Source organism: Balaenoptera ricei, chromosome 20 (assembly GCF_028023285.1).
Source record: "Balaenoptera ricei isolate mBalRic1 chromosome 20, mBalRic1.hap2, whole genome shotgun sequence".
Lineage (NCBI taxonomy): Eukaryota > Metazoa > Chordata > Mammalia > Artiodactyla > Balaenopteridae > Balaenoptera > Balaenoptera ricei.
In genome coordinates this window covers 31,136,235-31,156,433 of record NC_082658.1, presented here as the reverse complement: position 1 = coordinate 31,156,433, position 20,199 = coordinate 31,136,235, and positions in this window count along the sequence as shown.

The following is a 20,199-nucleotide window of genomic DNA, read 5'->3' as shown; positions in this document are numbered from 1 at the left end:
GGAGAGAACTGGCATCCCCGTGGGCCTGTCGGCTCATTTCCTCTTTCTGACCCTCGAAGGAAAGTCTTCCAAAAAGCCTTTGGGACCCGCTTAGAGAGAACAGCTGCGAAGCTGATGCACAGAACATCGACATAGAGACTAGCCCTGGGTCCCAAGCATCCACCTTTCTCTGGAGGGTACGTACCCCACCCGGGGATTCAAGCAGGGAGTTTGCCTTGTACAACTTAGGCAGGAAACTGGGAGGAGATGGAGGGCCACTCTACCTGCGCTCACACCACGTGGCCCGGAGAAGTTATCACGCAGCAGAATTCAACACCCTCCCACTACACGTGTGTAGCCAAAAGAGGCGCTGGGCAGTGGGTGTTCTCAGGCCAAGAGCAGTCCTTGTTCTGGGCCGCACCTGCTCTGCGGTTCAAAGGGTCTCTGAGTCTGCTCCTTTGGAGGCATTTCAGAGCTGACGCTATCCCTGGGCTGCCGAAGCAAGGAGGCATAGCGGCCTTTCACACTGAAGGCATGGGCTTGTTTCCCATTCAGAGAGTGTATGTGGGCCCTCCCAGGCTGGAGGCGCGTTAGCTGACACCCTTTGCGCTGTGCCCCTGGAAAATGCAAGTGGCTGTACCCGATGTGGGCTGCCTGGTGAAACAACTTGCAGTCACCAGCACCCTGAGTACCCTTCCTGCAGTGTGAGTCCTAGCTAGGTAAACTCGGCCTTCGGAGGCTAGAGGGGAGCAAACATGTTCAACTTGTGGGGAAAGTCTTTGGCCGATGACCGATTTGCTTGTGCTTGGGCGAGGGTTAGGCAGGAACTTTCCAACACAGGGTTTTTGCCTCACCGTAAGCCGTCCCTTTGGGCTGAAGCAGGCGGCGGGTCTGTCTGTATCACAGTCTGGGAAGGAGGGCCTCAGGTGAGTCTGCCCACTGACTGCCCTCCATCATAGCCAGCTGAGAAAATATGGCAAGGCTGATGGAACCCACTGACAGCGAAATGTTTCTCTTCAGAAGAGGAGATTTTGCTACCAAACGTCAGCAGCTCCTCAGAGTGCTGTTCTGGTGTAGACTGGGGCGAGCTCCCACGGTCCGAAGATTACGAACGGCTCTTTTCCAGTTGCTTCATCCGAGAGAGAGCCAGAAGGGCTGATCTCAACAAATAGGGCTGCACCCCGTGAGTGCTTCGGGCAGGGCAGTCCTGAGCCAGTGTGCCACCTAAGGAATGAAAGCCAAGTTTCCTAGCCACAGGAAAGCAGACCGAGGCCTGCTGTTTTCTCTAGGCGATTGACGTGAGCTTGAGGGTGAGGCCTATACTACATTGTGGAAAAGCTCGGGGTCACGGCTGTCTTTCTCCCTCTCTCGGTCCCATGCCCTGGGCTCAGCCATGGGGGAATGCTGAGGGGGAGAGACTGCCTCTCTGCCGGACTCAGAGGGCTTCCTCCCTTTCGGGCAATTCCGTTTGTGTCTTACTTCGTGGAGGAGGAATGAGGGCGCCCAGAGATATTCTGACATGAAATGCCTATCGACAGAGGATCTGGAGGAGCTGGTTTGTCAGTGGAAGGAGCCAAAAAGCCTGCATTCCTAAGGTCTCTCTGAGAACTGCCAGACACTCTGCCGTCATAGGCCTAAGAATTGGAAATTGTGACGGCAAGGCAACACCTGGAATCCTAGGAGGCAGTGGAAGTGCGGCTCTCAAACTGGATGGAAGAAGCTTCCAAGCATAGTGTTCTTTCATGTCCCAAAGAGAACCCGCGTGTCTGAGGCTGCTAGCGTTGTGGCTGGAGAGAACTGGCATCCCCGTGGGCCTGTCGGCTCATTTCCTCTTTCTGACCCGCGAAGGAAAGTCTTCCAAAAAGCCTTTGGGACCCGCTTAGAGAGAACAGCTGCGAAGCTGATGCACAGAACATCGACATAGAGACTAGCCCTGGGTCCCAAGCATCCACCTTTCTCTGGAGGGTACGTACCCCACCCGGGGATTCAAGCAGGGAGTTTGCCTTGTACAACTTAGGCAGGAAACTGGGAGGAGATGGAGGGCCACTCTACCTGCGCTCACACCACGTGGCCCGGAGAAGTTATCACGCAGCAGAATTCAACACCCTCCCACTACACGTGTGTAGCCAAAAGAGGCGCTGGGCAGTGGGTGTTCTCAGCCCAAGAGCAGTCCTTGTTCTGGGCCGCACCTGCTCTGCGGTTCAAAGGGTCTCTGAGTCTGCTCCTTTGGAGGCATTTCAGAGCTGACGCTATCCCTGGGCTGCCGAAGCAAAGAGGCATAGCGGCCTTTCACACTGAAGGCATGGGCTTGTTTCCCATTCAGAGAGTGTATGTGGGCCCTCCCAGGCTGGAGGCGCGTTAGCTGACACCCTTTGCGCTGTGCCCCTGGAAAATGCAAGTGGCTGTACCCGATGTGGGCTGCCTGGTGAAACAACTTGCAGTCACCAGCACCCTGAGTACCCTTCCTGCAGTGTGAGTCCTAGCTAGGTAAACTCGGCCTTCGGAGGCTAGAGGGGAGCAAACATGTTCAACTTGTGGGGAAAGTCTTTGACCGATGACCGATTTGCTTGTGCTTGGGCGAGGGTTAGGCAGGAACTTTCCAACACAGGGTTTTTGCCTCACCGTAAGCCGTCCCTTTGGGCTGAAGCAGGCGGCGGGTCTGTCTGTATCACAGTCTGGGAAGGAGGGCCTCAGGTGAGTCTGCCCACTGACTGCCCTCCATCATAGCCAGCTGAGAAAATATGGCAAGGCTGATGGAACCCACTGACAGCGAAATGTTTCTCTTCAGAAGAGGAGATTTTGCTACCAAACGTCAGCAGCTCCTCAGAGTGCTGTTCTGGTGTAGACTGGGGCGAGCTCCCACGGTCCGAAGATTACGAACGGCTCTTTTCCAGTTGCTTCATCCGAGAGAGAGCCAGAAGGGCTGATCTCAACAAATAGGGCTGCACCCCGTGAGTGCTTCGGGCAGGGCAGTCCTGAGCCAGTGTGCCACCTAAGGAATGAAAGCCAAGTTTCCTAGCCACAGGAAAGCAGACCGAGGCCTGCTGTTTTCTCTAGGCGATTGACGTGAGCTTGAGGGTGAGGCCTATACTACATTGTGGAAAAGCTCGGGGTCACGGCTGTCTTTCTCCCTCTCTCGGTCCCATGCCCTGGGCTCAGCCATGGGGGAATGCTGAGGGGGAGAGACTGCCTCTCTGCCGGACTCAGAGGGCTTCCTCCCTTTCGGGCAATTCCGTTTGTGTCTTACTTCGTGGAGGAGGAATGAGGGCGCCCAGAGATATTCTGACATGAAATGCCTATCGACAGAGGATCTGGAGGAGCTGGTTTGTCAGTGGAAGGAGCCAAAAAGCCTGCATTCCTAAGGTCTCTCTGAGAACTGCCAGACACTCTGCCGTCATAGGCCTAAGAATTGGAAATTGTGACGGCAAGGCAACACCTGGAATCCTAGGAGGCAGTGGAAGTGCGGCTCTCAAACTGGATGGAAGAAGCTTCCAAGCATAGTGTTCTTTCATGTCCCAAAGAGAACCCGCGTGTCTGAGGCTGCTAGCGTTGTGGCTGGAGAGAACTGGCATCCCCGTGGGCCTGTCGGCTCATTTCCTCTTTCTGACCCTCGAAGGAAAGTCTTCCAAAAAGCCTTTGGGACCCGCTTAGAGAGAACAGCTGCGAAGCTGATGCACAGAACATCGACATAGAGACTAGCCCTGGGTCCCAAGCATCCACCTTTCTCTGGAGGGTACGTACCCCACCCGGGGATTCAAGCAGGGAGTTTGCCTTGTACAACTTAGGCAGGAAACTGGGAGGAGATGGAGGGCCACTCTACCTGCGCTCACACCACGTGGCCCGGAGAAGTTATCACGCAGCAGAATTCAACACCCTCCCACTACACGTGTGTAGCCAAAAGAGGCGCTGGGCAGTGGGTGTTCTCAGCCCAAGAGCAGTCCTTGTTCTGGGCCGCACCTGCTCTGCGGTTCAAAGGGTCTCTGAGTCTGCTCCTTTGGAGGCATTTCAGAGCTGACGCTATCCCTGGGCTGCCGAAGCAAGGAGGCATAGCGGCCTTTCACACTGAAGGCATGGGCTTGTTTCCCATTCAGAGAGTGTATGTGGGCCCTCCCAGGCTGGAGGCGCGTTAGCTGACACCCTTTGCGCTGTGCCCCTGGAAAATCCAAGTGGCTGTACCCGATGTGGGCTGCCTGGTGAAACAACTTGCAGTCACCAGCACCCTGAGTACCCTTCCTGCAGTGTGAGTCCTAGCTAGGTAAACTCGGCCTTCGGAGGCTAGAGGGGAGCAAACATGTTCAACTTGTGGGGAAAGTCTTTGGCCGATGACCGATTTGCTTGTGCTTGGGCGAGGGTTAGGCAGGAACTTTCCAACACAGGGTTTTTGCCTCACCGTAAGCCGTCCCTTTGGGCTGAAGCAGGCGGCGGGTCTGTCTGTATCACAGTCTGGGAAGGAGGGCCTCAGGTGAGTCTGCCCACTGACTGCCCTCCATCATAGCCAGCTGAGAAAATATGGCAAGGCTGATGGAACCCACTGACAGCGAAATGTTTCTCTTCAGAAGAGGAGATTTTGCTACCAAACGTCAGCAGCTCCTCAGAGTGCTGTTCTGGTGTAGACTGGGGCGAGCTCCCACGGTCCGAAGATTACGAACGGCTCTTTTCCAGTTGCTTCATCCGAGAGAGAGCCAGAAGGGCTGATCTCAACAAATAGGGCTGCACCCCGTGAGTGCTTCGGGCAGGGCAGTCCTGAGCCAGTGTGCCACCTAAGGAATGAAAGCCAAGTTTCCTAGCCACAGGAAAGCAGACCGAGGCCTGCTGTTTTCTCTAGGCGATTGACGTGAGCTTGAGGGTGAGGCCTATACTACATTGTGGAAAAGCTCGGGGTCACGGCTGTCTTTCTCCCTCTCTCGGTCCCATGCCCTGGGCTCAGCCATGGGGGAATGCTGAGGGGGAGAGACTGCCTCTCTGCCGGACTCAGAGGGCTTCCTCCCTTTCGGGCAATTCCGTTTGTGTCTTACTTCGTGGAGGAGGAATGAGGGCGCCCAGAGATATTCTGACATGAAATGCCTATCGACAGAGGATCTGGAGGAGCTGGTTTGTCAGTGGAAGGAGCCAAAAAGCCTGCATTCCTAAGGTCTCTCTGAGAACTGCCAGACACTCTGCCGTCATAGGCCTAAGAATTGGAAATTGTGACGGCAAGGCAACACCTGGAATCCTAGGAGGCAGTGGAAGTGCGGCTCTCAAACTGGATGGAAGAAGCTTCCAAGCATAGGGTTCTTTCATGTCCCAAAGAGAACCCGCGTGTCTGAGGCTGCTAGCGTTGTGGCTGGAGAGAACTGGCATCCCCGTGGGCCTGTCGGCTCATTTCCTCTTTCTGACCCTCGAAGGAAAGTCTTCCAAAAAGCCTTTGGGACCCGCTTAGAGAGAACAGCTGCGAAGCTGATGCACAGAACATCGACATAGAGACTAGCCCTGGGTCCCAAGCATCCACCTTTCTCTGGAGGGTACGTACCCCACCCGGGGATTCAAGCAGGGAGTTTGCCTTGTACAACTTAGGCAGGAAACTGGGAGGAGATGGAGGGCCACTCTACCTGCGCTCACACCACGTGGCCCGGAGAAGTTATCACGCAGCAGAATTCAACACCCTCCCACTACACGTGTGTAGCCAAAAGAGGCGCTGGGCAGTGGGTGTTCTCAGGCCAAGAGCAGTCCTTGTTCTGGGCCGCACCTGCTCTGCGGTTCAAAGGGTCTCTGAGTCTGCTCCTTTGGAGGCATTTCAGAGCTGACGCTATCCCTGGGCTGCCGAAGCAAAGAGGCATAGCGGCCTTTCACACTGAAGGCATGGGCTTGTTTCCCATTCAGAGAGTGTATGTGGGCCCTCCCAGGCTGGAGGCGCGTTAGCTGACACCCTTTGCGCTGTGCCCCTGGAAAATGCAAGTGGCTGTACCCGATGTGGGCTGCCTGGTGAAACAACTTGCAGTCACCAGCACCCTGAGTACCCTTCCTGCAGTGTGAGTCCTAGCTAGGTAAACTCGGCCTTCGGAGGCTAGAGGGGAGCAAACATGTTCAACTTGTGGGGAAAGTCTTTGACCGATGACCGATTTGCTTGTGCTTGGGCGAGGGTTAGGCAGGAACTTTCCAACACAGGGTTTTTGCCTCACCGTAAGCCGTCCCTTTGGGCTGAAGCAGGCGGCGGGTCTGTCTGTATCACAGTCTGGGAAGGAGGGCCTCAGGTGAGTCTGCCCACTGACTGCCCTCCATCATAGCCAGCTGAGAAAATATGGCAAGGCTGATGGAACCCACTGACAGCGAAATGTTTCTCTTCAGAAGAGGAGATTTTGCTACCAAACGTCAGCAGCTCCTCAGAGTGCTGTTCTGGTGTAGACTGGGGCGAGCTCCCACGGTCCGAAGATTACGAACGGCTCTTTTCCAGTTGCTTCATCCGAGAGAGAGCCAGAAGGGCTGATCTCAACAAATAGGGCTGCACCCCGTGAGTGCTTCGGGCAGGGCAGTCCTGAGCCAGTGTGCCACCTAAGGAATGAAAGCCAAGTTTCCTAGCCACAGGAAAGCAGACCGAGGCCTGCTGTTTTCTCTAGGCGATTGACGTGAGCTTGAGGGTGAGGCCTATACTACATTGTGGAAAAGCTCGGGGTCACGGCTGTCTTTCTCCCTCTCTCGGTCCCATGCCCTGGGCTCAGCCATGGGGGAATGCTGAGGGGGAGAGACTGCCTCTCTGCCGGACTCAGAGGGCTTCCTCCCTTTCGGGCAATTCCGTTTGTGTCTTACTTCGTGGAGGAGGAATGAGGGCGCCCAGAGATATTCTGACATGAAATGCCTATCGACAGAGGATCTGGAGGAGCTGGTTTGTCAGTGGAAGGAGCCAAAAAGCCTGCATTCCTAAGGTCTCTCTGAGAACTGCCAGACACTCTGCCGTCATAGGCCTAAGAATTGGAAATTGTGACGGCAAGGCAACACCTGGAATCCTAGGAGGCAGTGGAAGTGCGGCTCTCAAACTGGATGGAAGAAGCTTCCAAGCATAGTGTTCTTTCATGTCCCAAAGAGAACCCGCGTGTCTGAGGCTGCTAGCGTTGTGGCTGGAGAGAACTGGCATCCCCGTGGGCCTGTCGGCTCATTTCCTCTTTCTGACCCGCGAAGGAAAGTCTTCCAAAAAGCCTTTGGGACCCGCTTAGAGAGAACAGCTGCGAAGCTGATGCACAGAACATCGACATAGAGACTAGCCCTGGGTCCCAAGCATCCACCTTTCTCTGGAGGGTACGTACCCCACCCGGGGATTCAAGCAGGGAGTTTGCCTTGTACAACTTAGGCAGGAAACTGGGAGGAGATGGAGGGCCACTCTACCTGCGCTCACACCACGTGGCCCGGAGAAGTTATCACGCAGCAGAATTCAACACCCTCCCACTACACGTGTGTAGCCAAAAGAGGCGCTGGGCAGTGGGTGTTCTCAGCCCAAGAGCAGTCCTTGTTCTGGGCCGCACCTGCTCTGCGGTTCAAAGGGTCTCTGAGTCTGCTCCTTTGGAGGCATTTCAGAGCTGACGCTATCCCTGGGCTGCCGAAGCAAGGAGGCATAGCGGCCTTTCACACTGAAGGCATGGGCTTGTTTCCCATTCAGAGAGTGTATGTGGGCCCTCCCAGGCTGGAGGCGCGTTAGCTGACACCCTTTGCGCTGTGCCCCTGGAAAATCCAAGTGGCTGTACCCGATGTGGGCTGCCTGGTGAAACAACTTGCAGTCACCAGCACCCTGAGTACCCTTCCTGCAGTGTGAGTCCTAGCTAGGTAAACTCGGCCTTCGGAGGCTAGAGGGGAGCAAACATGTTCAACTTGTGGGGAAAGTCTTTGACCGATGACCGATTTGCTTGTGCTTGGGCGAGGGTTAGGCAGGAACTTTCCAACACAGGGTTTTTGCCTCACCGTAAGCCGTCCCTTTGGGCTGAAGCAGGCGGCGGGTCTGTCTGTATCACAGTCTGGGAAGGAGGGCCTCAGGTGAGTCTGCCCACTGACTGCCCTCCATCATAGCCAGCTGAGAAAATATGGCAAGGCTGATGGAACCCACTGACAGCGAAATGTTTCTGTTCAGAAGAGGAGATTTTGCTACCAAACGTCAGCAGCTCCTCAGAGTGCTGTTCTGGTGTAGACTGGGGCGAGCTCCCACGGTCCGAAGATTACGAACGGCTCTTTTCCAGTTGCTTCATCCGAGAGAGAGCCAGAAGGGCTGATCTCAACAAATAGGGCTGCACCCCGTGAGTGCTTCGGGCAGGGCAGTCCTGAGCCAGTGTGCCACCTAAGGAATGAAAGCCAAGTTTCCTAGCCACAGGAAAGCAGACCGAGGCCTGCTGTTTTCTCTAGGCGATTGACGTGAGCTTGAGGGTGAGGCCTATACTACATTGTGGAAAAGCTCGGGGTCACGGCTGTCTTTCTCCCTCTCTCGGTCCCATGCCCTGGGCTCAGCCATGGGGGAATGCTGAGGGGGAGAGACTGCCTCTCTGCCGGACTCAGAGGGCTTCCTCCCTTTCGGGCAATTCCGTTTGTGTCTTACTTCGTGGAGGAGGAATGAGGGCGCCCAGAGATATTCTGACATGAAATGCCTATCGACAGAGGATCTGGAGGAGCTGGTTTGTCAGTGGAAGGAGCCAAAAAGCCTGCATTCCTAAGGTCTCTCTGAGAACTGCCAGACACTCTGCCGTCATAGGCCTAAGAATTGGAAATTGTGACGGCAAGGCAACACCTGGAATCCTAGGAGGCAGTGGAAGTGCGGCTCTCAAACTGGATGGAAGAAGCTTCCAAGCATAGGGTTCTTTCATGTCCCAAAGAGAACCCGCGTGTCTGAGGCTGCTAGCGTTGTGGCTGGAGAGAACTGGCATCCCCGTGGGCCTGTCGGCTCATTTCCTCTTTCTGACCCTCGAAGGAAAGTCTTCCAAAAAGCCTTTGGGACCCGCTTAGAGAGAACAGCTGCGAAGCTGATGCACAGAACATCGACATAGAGACTAGCCCTGGGTCCCAAGCATCCACCTTTCTCTGGAGGGTACGTACCCCACCCGGGGATTCAAGCAGGGAGTTTGCCTTGTACAACTTAGGCAGGAAACTGGGAGGAGATGGAGGGCCACTCTACCTGCGCTCACACCACGTGGCCCGGAGAAGTTATCACGCAGCAGAATTCAACACCCTCCCACTACACGTGTGTAGCCAAAAGAGGCGCTGGGCAGTGGGTGTTCTCAGGCCAAGAGCAGTCCTTGTTCTGGGCCGCACCTGCTCTGCGGTTCAAAGGGTCTCTGAGTCTGCTCCTTTGGAGGCATTTCAGAGCTGACGCTATCCCTGGGCTGCCGAAGCAAGGAGGCATAGCGGCCTTTCACACTGAAGGCATGGGCTTGTTTCCCATTCAGAGAGTGTATGTGGGCCCTCCCAGGCTGGAGGCGCGTTAGCTGACACCCTTTGCGCTGTGCCCCTGGAAAATGCAAGTGGCTGTACCCGATGTGGGCTGCCTGGTGAAACAACTTGCAGTCACCAGCACCCTGAGTACCCTTCCTGCAGTGTGAGTCCTAGCTAGGTAAACTCGGCCTTCGGAGGCTAGAGGGGAGCAAACATGTTCAACTTGTGGGGAAAGTCTTTGGCCGATGACCAATATGCTTGTGCTTGGGCGAGGGTTAGGCAGGAACTTTCCAACACAGGGTTTTTGCCTCACCGTAAGCCGTCCCTTTGGGCTGAAGCAGGCGGCGGGTCTGTCTGTATCACAGTCTGGGAAGGAGGGCCTCAGGTGAGTCTGCCCACTGACTGCCCTCCATCATAGCCAGCTGAGAAAATATGGCAAGGCTGATGGAACCCACTGACAGCGAAATGTTTCTCTTCAGAAGAGGAGATTTTGCTACCAAACGTCAGCAGCTCCTCAGAGTGCTGTTCTGGTGTAGACTGGGGCGAGCTCCCACGGTCCGAAGATTACGAACGGCTCTTTTCCAGTTGCTTCATCCGAGAGAGAGCCAGAAGGGCTGATCTCAACAAATAGGGCTGCACCCCGTGAGTGCTTCGGGCAGGGCAGTCCTGAGCCAGTGTGCCACCTAAGGAATGAAAGCCAAGTTTCCTAGCCACAGGAAAGCAGACCGAGGCCTGCTGTTTTCTCTAGGCGATTGACGTGAGCTTGAGGGTGAGGCCTATACTACATTGTGGAAAAGCTCGGGGTCACGGCTGTCTTTCTCCCTCTCTCGGTCCCATGCCCTGGGCTCAGCCATGGGGGAATGCTGAGGGGGAGAGACTGCCTCTCTGCCGGACTCAGAGGGCTTCCTCCCTTTCGGGCAATTCCGTTTGTGTCTTACTTCGTGGAGGAGGAATGAGGGCGCCCAGAGATATTCTGACATGAAATGCCTATCGACAGAGGATCTGGAGGAGCTGGTTTGTCAGTGGAAGGAGCCAAAAAGCCTGCATTCCTAAGGTCTCTCTGAGAACTGCCAGACACTCTGCCGTCATAGGCCTAAGAATTGGAAATTGTGACGGCAAGGCAACACCTGGAATCCTAGGAGGCAGTGGAAGTGCGGCTCTCAAACTGGATGGAAGAAGCTTCCAAGCATAGTGTTCTTTCATGTCCCAAAGAGAACCCGCGTGTCTGAGGCTGCTAGCGTTGTGGCTGGAGAGAACTGGCATCCCCGTGGGCCTGTCGGCTCATTTCCTCTTTCTGACCCGCGAAGGAAAGTCTTCCAAAAAGCCTTTGGGACCCGCTTAGAGAGAACAGCTGCGAAGCTGATGCACAGAACATCGACATAGAGACTAGCCCTGGGTCCCAAGCATCCACCTTTCTCTGGAGGGTACGTACCCCACCCGGGGATTCAAGCAGGGAGTTTGCCTTGTACAACTTAGGCAGGAAACTGGGAGGAGATGGAGGGCCACTCTACCTGCGCTCACACCACGTGGCCCGGAGAAGTTATCACGCAGCAGAATTCAACACCCTCCCACTACACGTGTGTAGCCAAAAGAGGCGCTGGGCAGTGGGTGTTCTCAGCCCAAGAGCAGTCCTTGTTCTGGGCCGCACCTGCTCTGCGGTTCAAAGGGTCTCTGAGTCTGCTCCTTTGGAGGCATTTCAGAGCTGACGCTATCCCTGGGCTGCCGAAGCAAGGAGGCATAGCGGCCTTTCACACTGAAGGCATGGGCTTGTTTCCCATTCAGAGAGTGTATGTGGGCCCTCCCAGGCTGGAGGCGCGTTAGCTGACACCCTTTGCGCTGTGCCCCTGGAAAATGCAAGTGGCTGTACCCGATGTGGGCTGCCTGGTGAAACAACTTGCAGTCACCAGCACCCTGAGTACCCTTCCTGCAGTGTGAGTCCTAGCTAGGTAAACTCGGCCTTCGGAGGCTAGAGGGGAGCAAACATGTTCAACTTGTGGGGAAAGTCTTTGACCGATGACCGATTTGCTTGTGCTTGGGCGAGGGTTAGGCAGGAACTTTCCAACACAGGGTTTTTGCCTCACCGTAAGCCGTCCCTTTGGGCTGAAGCAGGCGGCGGGTCTGTCTGTATCACAGTCTGGGAAGGAGGGCCTCAGGTGAGTCTGCCCACTGACTGCCCTCCATCATAGCCAGCTGAGAAAATATGGCAAGGCTGATGGAACCCACTGACAGCGAAATGTTTCTCTTCAGAAGAGGAGATTTTGCTACCAAACGTCAGCAGCTCCTCAGAGTGCTGTTCTGGTGTAGACTGGGGCGAGCTCCCACGGTCCGAAGATTACGAACGGCTCTTTTCCAGTTGCTTCATCCGAGAGAGAGCCAGAAGGGCTGATCTCAACAAATAGGGCTGCACCCCGTGAGTGCTTCGGGCAGGGCAGTCCTGAGCCAGTGTGCCACCTAAGGAATGAAAGCCAAGTTTCCTAGCCACAGGAAAGCAGACCGAGGCCTGCTGTTTTCTCTAGGCGATTGACGTGAGCTTGAGGGTGAGGCCTATACTACATTGTGGAAAAGCTCGGGGTCACGGCTGTCTTTCTCCCTCTCTCGGTCCCATGCCCTGGGCTCAGCCATGGGGGAATGCTGAGGGGGAGAGACTGCCTCTCTGCCGGACTCAGAGGGCTTCCTCCCTTTCGGGCAATTCCGTTTGTGTCTTACTTCGTGGAGGAGGAATGAGGGCGCCCAGAGATATTCTGACATGAAATGCCTATCGACAGAGGATCTGGAGGAGCTGGTTTGTCAGTGGAAGGAGCCAAAAAGCCTGCATTCCTAAGGTCTCTCTGAGAACTGCCAGACACTCTGCCGTCATAGGCCTAAGAATTGGAAATTGTGACGGCAAGGCAACACCTGGAATCCTAGGAGGCAGTGGAAGTGCGGCTCTCAAACTGGATGGAAGAAGCTTCCAAGCATAGGGTTCTTTCATGTCCCAAAGAGAACCCGCGTGTCTGAGGCTGCTAGCCTTGTGGCTGGAGAGAACTGGCATCCCCGTGGGCCTGTCGGCTCATTTCCTCTTTCTGACCCTCGAAGGAAAGTCTTCCAAAAAGCCTTTGGGACCCGCTTAGAGAGAACAGCTGCGAAGCTGATGCACAGAACATCGACATAGAGACTAGCCCTGGGTCCCAAGCATCCACCTTTCTCTGGAGGGTACGTACCCCACCCGGGGATTCAAGCAGGGAGTTTGCCTTGTACAACTTAGGCAGGAAACTGGGAGGAGATGGAGGGCCACTCTACCTGCGCTCACACCACGTGGCCCGGAGAAGTTATCACGCAGCAGAATTCAACACCCTCCCACTACACGTGTGTAGCCAAAAGAGGCGCTGGGCAGTGGGTGTTCTCAGCCCAAGAGCAGTCCTTGTTCTGGGCCGCACCTGCTCTGCGGTTCAAAGGGTCTCTGAGTCTGCTCCTTTGGAGGCATTTCAGAGCTGACGCTATCCCTGGGCTGCCGAAGCAAGGAGGCATAGCGGCCTTTCACACTGAAGGCATGGGCTTGTTTCCCATTCAGAGAGTGTATGTGGGCCCTCCCAGGCTGGAGGCGCGTTAGCTGACACCCTTTGCGCTGTGCCCCTGGAAAATCCAAGTGGCTGTACCCGATGTGGGCTGCCTGGTGAAACAACTTGCAGTCACCAGCACCCTGAGTACCCTTCCTGCAGTGTGAGTCCTAGCTAGGTAAACTCGGCCTTCGGAGGCTAGAGGGGAGCAAACATGTTCAACTTGTGGGGAAAGTCTTTGGCCGATGACCGATTTGCTTGTGCTTGGGCGAGGGTTAGGCAGGAACTTTCCAACACAGGGTTTTTGCCTCACCGTAAGCCGTCCCTTTGGGCTGAAGCAGGCGGCGGGTCTGTCTGTATCACAGTCTGGGAAGGAGGGCCTCAGGTGAGTCTGCCCACTGACTGCCCTCCATCATAGCCAGCTGAGAAAATATGGCAAGGCTGATGGAACCCACTGACAGCGAAATGTTTCTCTTCAGAAGAGGAGATTTTGCTACCAAACGTCAGCAGCTCCTCAGAGTGCTGTTCTGGTGTAGACTGGGGCGAGCTCCCACGGTCCGAAGATTACGAACGGCTCTTTTCCAGTTGCTTCATCCGAGAGAGAGCCAGAAGGGCTGATCTCAACAAATAGGGCTGCACCCCGTGAGTGCTTCGGGCAGGGCAGTCCTGAGCCAGTGTGCCACCTAAGGAATGAAAGCCAAGTTTCCTAGCCACAGGAAAGCAGACCGAGGCCTGCTGTTTTCTCTAGGCGATTGACGTGAGCTTGAGGGTGAGGCCTATACTACATTGTGGAAAAGCTCGGGGTCACGGCTGTCTTTCTCCCTCTCTCGGTCCCATGCCCTGGGCTCAGCCATGGGGGAATGCTGAGGGGGAGAGACTGCCTCTCTGCCGGACTCAGAGGGCTTCCTCCCTTTCGGGCAATTCCGTTTGTGTCTTACTTCGTGGAGGAGGAATGAGGGCGCCCAGAGATATTCTGACATGAAATGCCTATCGACAGAGGATCTGGAGGAGCTGGTTTGTCAGTGGAAGGAGCCAAAAAGCCTGCATTCCTAAGGTCTCTCTGAGAACTGCCAGACACTCTGCCGTCATAGGCCTAAGAATTGGAAATTGTGACGGCAAGGCAACACCTGGAATCCTAGGAGGCAGTGGAAGTGCGGCTCTCAAACTGGATGGAAGAAGCTTCCAAGCATAGGGTTCTTTCATGTCCCAAAGAGAACCCGCGTGTCTGAGGCTGCTAGCGTTGTGGCTGGAGAGAACTGGCATCCCCGTGGGCCTGTCGGCTCATTTCCTCTTTCTGACCCTCGAAGGAAAGTCTTCCAAAAAGCCTTTGGGACCCGCTTAGAGAGAACAGCTGCGAAGCTGATGCACAGAACATCGACATAGAGACTAGCCCTGGGTCCCAAGCATCCACCTTTCTCTGGAGGGTACGTACCCCACCCGGGGATTCAAGCAGGGAGTTTGCCTTGTACAACTTAGGCAGGAAACTGGGAGGAGATGGAGGGCCACTCTACCTGCGCTCACACCACGTGGCCCGGAGAAGTTATCACGCAGCAGAATTCAACACCCTCCCACTACACGTGTGTAGCCAAAAGAGGCGCTGGGCAGTGGGTGTTCTCAGCCCAAGAGCAGTCCTTGTTCTGGGCCGCACCTGCTCTGCGGTTCAAAGGGTCTCTGAGTCTGCTCCTTTGGAGGCATTTCAGAGCTGACGCTATCCCTGGGCTGCCGAAGCAAGGAGGCATAGCGGCCTTTCACACTGAAGGCATGGGCTTGTTTCCCATTCAGAGAGTGTATGTGGGCCCTCCCAGGCTGGAGGCGCGTTAGCTGACACCCTTTGCGCTGTGCCCCTGGAAAATCCAAGTGGCTGTACCCGATGTGGGCTGCCTGGTGAAACAACTTGCAGTCACCAGCACCCTGAGTACCCTTCCTGCAGTGTGAGTCCTAGCTAGGTAAACTCGGCCTTCGGAGGCTAGAGGGGAGCAAACATGTTCAACTTGTGGGGAAAGTCTTTGGCCGATGACCAATATGCTTGTGCTTGGGCGAGGGTTAGGCAGGAACTTTCCAACACAGGGTTTTTGCCTCACCGTAAGCCGTCCCTTTGGGCTGAAGCAGGCGGCGGGTCTGTCTGTATCACAGTCTGGGAAGGAGGGCCTCAGGTGAGTCTGCCCACTGACTGCCCTCCATCATAGCCAGCTGAGAAAATATGGCAAGGCTGATGGAACCCACTGACAGCGAAATGTTTCTCTTCAGAAGAGGAGATTTTGCTACCAAACGTCAGCAGCTCCTCAGAGTGCTGTTCTGGTGTAGACTGGGGCGAGCTCCCACGGTCCGAAGATTACGAACGGCTCTTTTCCAGTTGCTTCATCCGAGAGAGAGCCAGAAGGGCTGATCTCAACAAATAGGGCTGCACCCCGTGAGTGCTTCGGGCAGGGCAGTCCTGAGCCAGTGTGCCACCTAAGGAATGAAAGCCAAGTTTCCTAGCCACAGGAAAGCAGACCGAGGCCTGCTGTTTTCTCTAGGCGATTGACGTGAGCTTGAGGGTGAGGCCTATACTACATTGTGGAAAAGCTCGGGGTCACGGCTGTCTTTCTCCCTCTCTCGGTCCCATGCCCTGGGCTCAGCCATGGGGGAATGCTGAGGGGGAGAGACTGCCTCTCTGCCGGACTCAGAGGGCTTCCTCCCTTTCGGGCAATTCCGTTTGTGTCTTACTTCGTGGAGGAGGAATGAGGGCGCCCAGAGATATTCTGACATGAAATGCCTATCGACAGAGGATCTGGAGGAGCTGGTTTGTCAGTGGAAGGAGCCAAAAAGCCTGCATTCCTAAGGTCTCTCTGAGAACTGCCAGACACTCTGCCGTCATAGGCCTAAGAATTGGAAATTGTGACGGCAAGGCAACACCTGGAATCCTAGGAGGCAGTGGAAGTGCGGCTCTCAAACTGGATGGAAGAAGCTTCCAAGCATAGTGTTCTTTCATGTCCCAAAGAGAACCCGCGTGTCTGAGGCTGCTAGCGTTGTGGCTGGAGAGAACTGGCATCCCCGTGGGCCTGTCGGCTCATTTCCTCTTTCTGACCCGCGAAGGAAAGTCTTCCAAAAAGCCTTTGGGACCCGCTTAGAGAGAACAGCTGCGAAGCTGATGCACAGAACATCGACATAGAGACTAGCCCTGGGTCCCAAGCATCCACCTTTCTCTGGAGGGTACGTACCCCACCCGGGGATTCAAGCAGGGAGTTTGCCTTGTACAACTTAGGCAGGAAACTGGGAGGAGATGGAGGGCCACTCTACCTGCGCTCACACCACGTGGCCCGGAGAAGTTATCACGCAGCAGAATTCAACACCCTCCCACTACACGTGTGTAGCCAAAAGAGGCGCTGGGCAGTGGGTGTTCTCAGCCCAAGAGCAGTCCTTGTTCTGGGCCGCACCTGCTCTGCGGTTCAAAGGGTCTCTGAGTCTGCTCCTTTGGAGGCATTTCAGAGCTGACGCTATCCCTGGGCTGCCGAAGCAAGGAGGCATAGCGGCCTTTCACACTGAAGGCATGGGCTTGTTTCCCATTCAGAGAGTGTATGTGGGCCCTCCCAGGCTGGAGGCGCGTTAGCTGACACCCTTTGCGCTGTGCCCCTGGAAAATGCAAGTGGCTGTACCCGATGTGGGCTGCCTGGTGAAACAACTTGCAGTCACCAGCACCCTGAGTACCCTTCCTGCAGTGTGAGTCCTAGCTAGGTAAACTCGGCCTTCGGAGGCTAGAGGGGAGCAAACATGTTCAACTTGTGGGGAAAGTCTTTGGCCGATGACCGATTTGCTTGTGCTTGGGCGAGGGTTAGGCAGGAACTTTCCAACACAGGGTTTTTGCCTCACCGTAAGCCGTCCCTTTGGGCTGAAGCAGGCGGCGGGTCTGTCTGTATCACAGTCTGGGAAGGAGGGCCTCAGGTGAGTCTGCCCACTGACTGCCCTCCATCATAGCCAGCTGAGAAAATATGGCAAGGCTGATGGAACCCACTGACAGCGAAATGTTTCTCTTCAGAAGAGGAGATTTTGCTACCAAACGTCAGCAGCTCCTCAGAGTGCTGTTCTGGTGTAGACTGGGGCGAGCTCCCACGGTCCGAAGATTACGAACGGCTCTTTTCCAGTTGCTTCATCCGAGAGAGAGCCAGAAGGGCTGATCTCAACAAATAGGGCTGCACCCCGTGAGTGCTTCGGGCAGGGCAGTCCTGAGCCAGTGTGCCACCTAAGGAATGAAAGCCAAGTTTCCTAGCCACAGGAAAGCAGACCGAGGCCTGCTGTTTTCTCTAGGCGATTGACGTGAGCTTGAGGGTGAGGCCTATACTACATTGTGGAAAAGCTCGGGGTCACGGCTGTCTTTCTCCCTCTCTCGGTCCCATGCCCTGGGCTCAGCCATGGGGGAATGCTGAGGGGGAGAGACTGCCTCTCTGCCGGACTCAGAGGGCTTCCTCCCTTTCGGGCAATTCCGTTTGTGTCTTACTTCGTGGAGGAGGAATGAGGGCGCCCAGAGATATTCTGACATGAAATGCCTATCGACAGAGGATCTGGAGGAGCTGGTTTGTCAGTGGAAGGAGCCAAAAAGCCTGCATTCCTAAGGTCTCTCTGAGAACTGCCAGACACTCTGCCGTCATAGGCCTAAGAATTGGAAATTGTGACGGCAAGGCAACACCTGGAATCCTAGGAGGCAGTGGAAGTGCGGCTCTCAAACTGGATGGAAGAAGCTTCCAAGCATAGGGTTCTTTCATGTCCCAAAGAGAACCCGCGTGTCTGAGGCTGCTAGCGTTGTGGCTGGAGAGAACTGGCATCCCCGTGGGCCTGTCGGCTCATTTCCTCTTTCTGACCCTCGAAGGAAAGTCTTCCAAAAAGCCTTTGGGACCCGCTTAGAGAGAACAGCTGCGAAGCTGATGCACAGAACATCGACATAGAGACTAGCCCTGGGTCCCAAGCATCCACCTTTCTCTGGAGGGTACGTACCCCACCCGGGGATTCAAGCAGGGAGTTTGCCTTGTACAACTTAGGCAGGAAACTGGGAGGAGATGGAGGGCCACTCTACCTGCGCTCACACCACGTGGCCCGGAGAAGTTATCACGCAGCAGAATTCAACACCCTCCCACTACACGTGTGTAGCCAAAAGAGGCGCTGGGCAGTGGGTGTTCTCAGCCCAAGAGCAGTCCTTGTTCTGGGCCGCACCTGCTCTGCGGTTCAAAGGGTCTCTGAGTCTGCTCCTTTGGAGGCATTTCAGAGCTGACGCTATCCCTGGGCTGCCGAAGCAAGGAGGCATAGCGGCCTTTCACACTGAAGGCATGGGCTTGTTTCCCATTCAGAGAGTGTATGTGGGCCCTCCCAGGCTGGAGGCGCGTTAGCTGACACCCTTTGCGCTGTGCCCCTGGAAAATCCAAGTGGCTGTACCCGATGTGGGCTGCCTGGTGAAACAACTTGCAGTCACCAGCACCCTGAGTACCCTTCCTGCAGTGTGAGTCCTAGCTAGGTAAACTCGGCCTTCGGAGGCTAGAGGGGAGCAAACATGTTCAACTTGTGGGGAAAGTCTTTGACCGATGACCGATTTGCTTGTGCTTGGGCGAGGGTTAGGCAGGAACTTTCCAACACAGGGTTTTTGCCTCACCGTAAGCCGTCCCTTTGGGCTGAAGCAGGCGGCGGGTCTGTCTGTATCACAGTCTGGGAAGGAGGGCCTCAGGTGAGTCTGCCCACTGACTGCCCTCCATCATAGCCAGCTGAGAAAATATGGCAAGGCTGATGGAACCCACTGACAGCGAAATGTTTCTGTTCAGAAGAGGAGATTTTGCTACCAAACGTCAGCAGCTCCTCAGAGTGCTGTTCTGGTGTAGACTGGGGCGAGCTCCCACGGTCCGAAGATTACGAACGGCTCTTTTCCAGTTGCTTCATCCGAGAGAGAGCCAGAAGGGCTGATCTCAACAAATAGGGCTGCACCCCGTGAGTGCTTCGGGCAGGGCAGTCCTGAGCCAGTGTGCCACCTAAGGAATGAAAGCCAAGTTTCCTAGCCACAGGAAAGCAGACCGAGGCCTGCTGTTTTCTCTAGGCGATTGACGTGAGCTTGAGGGTGAGGCCTATACTACATTGTGGAAAAGCTCGGGGTCACGGCTGTCTTTCTCCCTCTCTCGGTCCCATGCCCTGGGCTCAGCCATGGGGGAATGCTGAGGGGGAGAGACTGCCTCTCTGCCGGACTCAGAGGGCTTCCTCCCTTTCGGGCAATTCCGTTTGTGTCTTACTTCGTGGAGGAGGAATGAGGGCGCCCAGAGATATTCTGACATGAAATGCCTATCGACAGAGGATCTGGAGGAGCTGGTTTGTCAGTGGAAGGAGCCAAAAAGCCTGCATTCCTAAGGTCTCTCTGAGAACTGCCAGACACTCTGCCGTCATAGGCCTAAGAATTGGAAATTGTGACGGCAAGGCAACACCTGGAATCCTAGGAGGCAGTGGAAGTGCGGCTCTCAAACTGGATGGAAGAAGCTTCCAAGCATAGGGTTCTTTCATGTCCCAAAGAGAACCCGCGTGTCTGAGGCTGCTAGCGTTGTGGCTGGAGAGAACTGGCATCCCCGTGGGCCTGTCGGCTCATTTCCTCTTTCTGACCCGCGAAGGAAAGTCTTCCAAAAAGCCTTTGGGACCCGCTTAGAGAGAACAGCTGCGAAGCTGATGCACAGAACATCGACATAGAGACTAGCCCTGGGTCCCAAGCATCCACCTTTCTCTGGAGGGTACGTACCCCACCCGGGGATTCAAGCAGGGAGTTTGCCTTGTACAACTTAGGCAGGAAACTGGGAGGAGATGGAGGGCCACTCTACCTGCGCTCACACCACGTGGCCCGGAGAAGTTATCACGCAGCAGAATTCAACACCCTCCCACTACACGTGTGTAGCCAAAAGAGGCGCTGGGCAGTGGGTGTTCTCAGCCCAAGAGCAGTCCTTGTTCTGGGCCGCACCTGCTCTGCGGTTCAAAGGGTCTCTGAGTCTGCTCCTTTGGAGGCATTTCAGAGCTGACGCTATCCCTGGGCTGCCGAAGCAAGGAGGCATAGCGGCCTTTCACACTGAAGGCATGGGCTTGTTTCCCATTCAGAGAGTGTATGTGGGCCCTCCCAGGCTGGAGGCGCGTTAGCTGACACCCTTTGCGCTGTGCCCCTGGAAAATGCAAGTGGCTGTACCCGATGTGGGCTGCCTGGTGAAACAACTTGCAGTCACCAGCACCCTGAGTACCCTTCCTGCAGTGTGAGTCCTAGCTAGGTAAACTCGGCCTTCGGAGGCTAGAGGGGAGCAAACATGTTCAACTTGTGGGG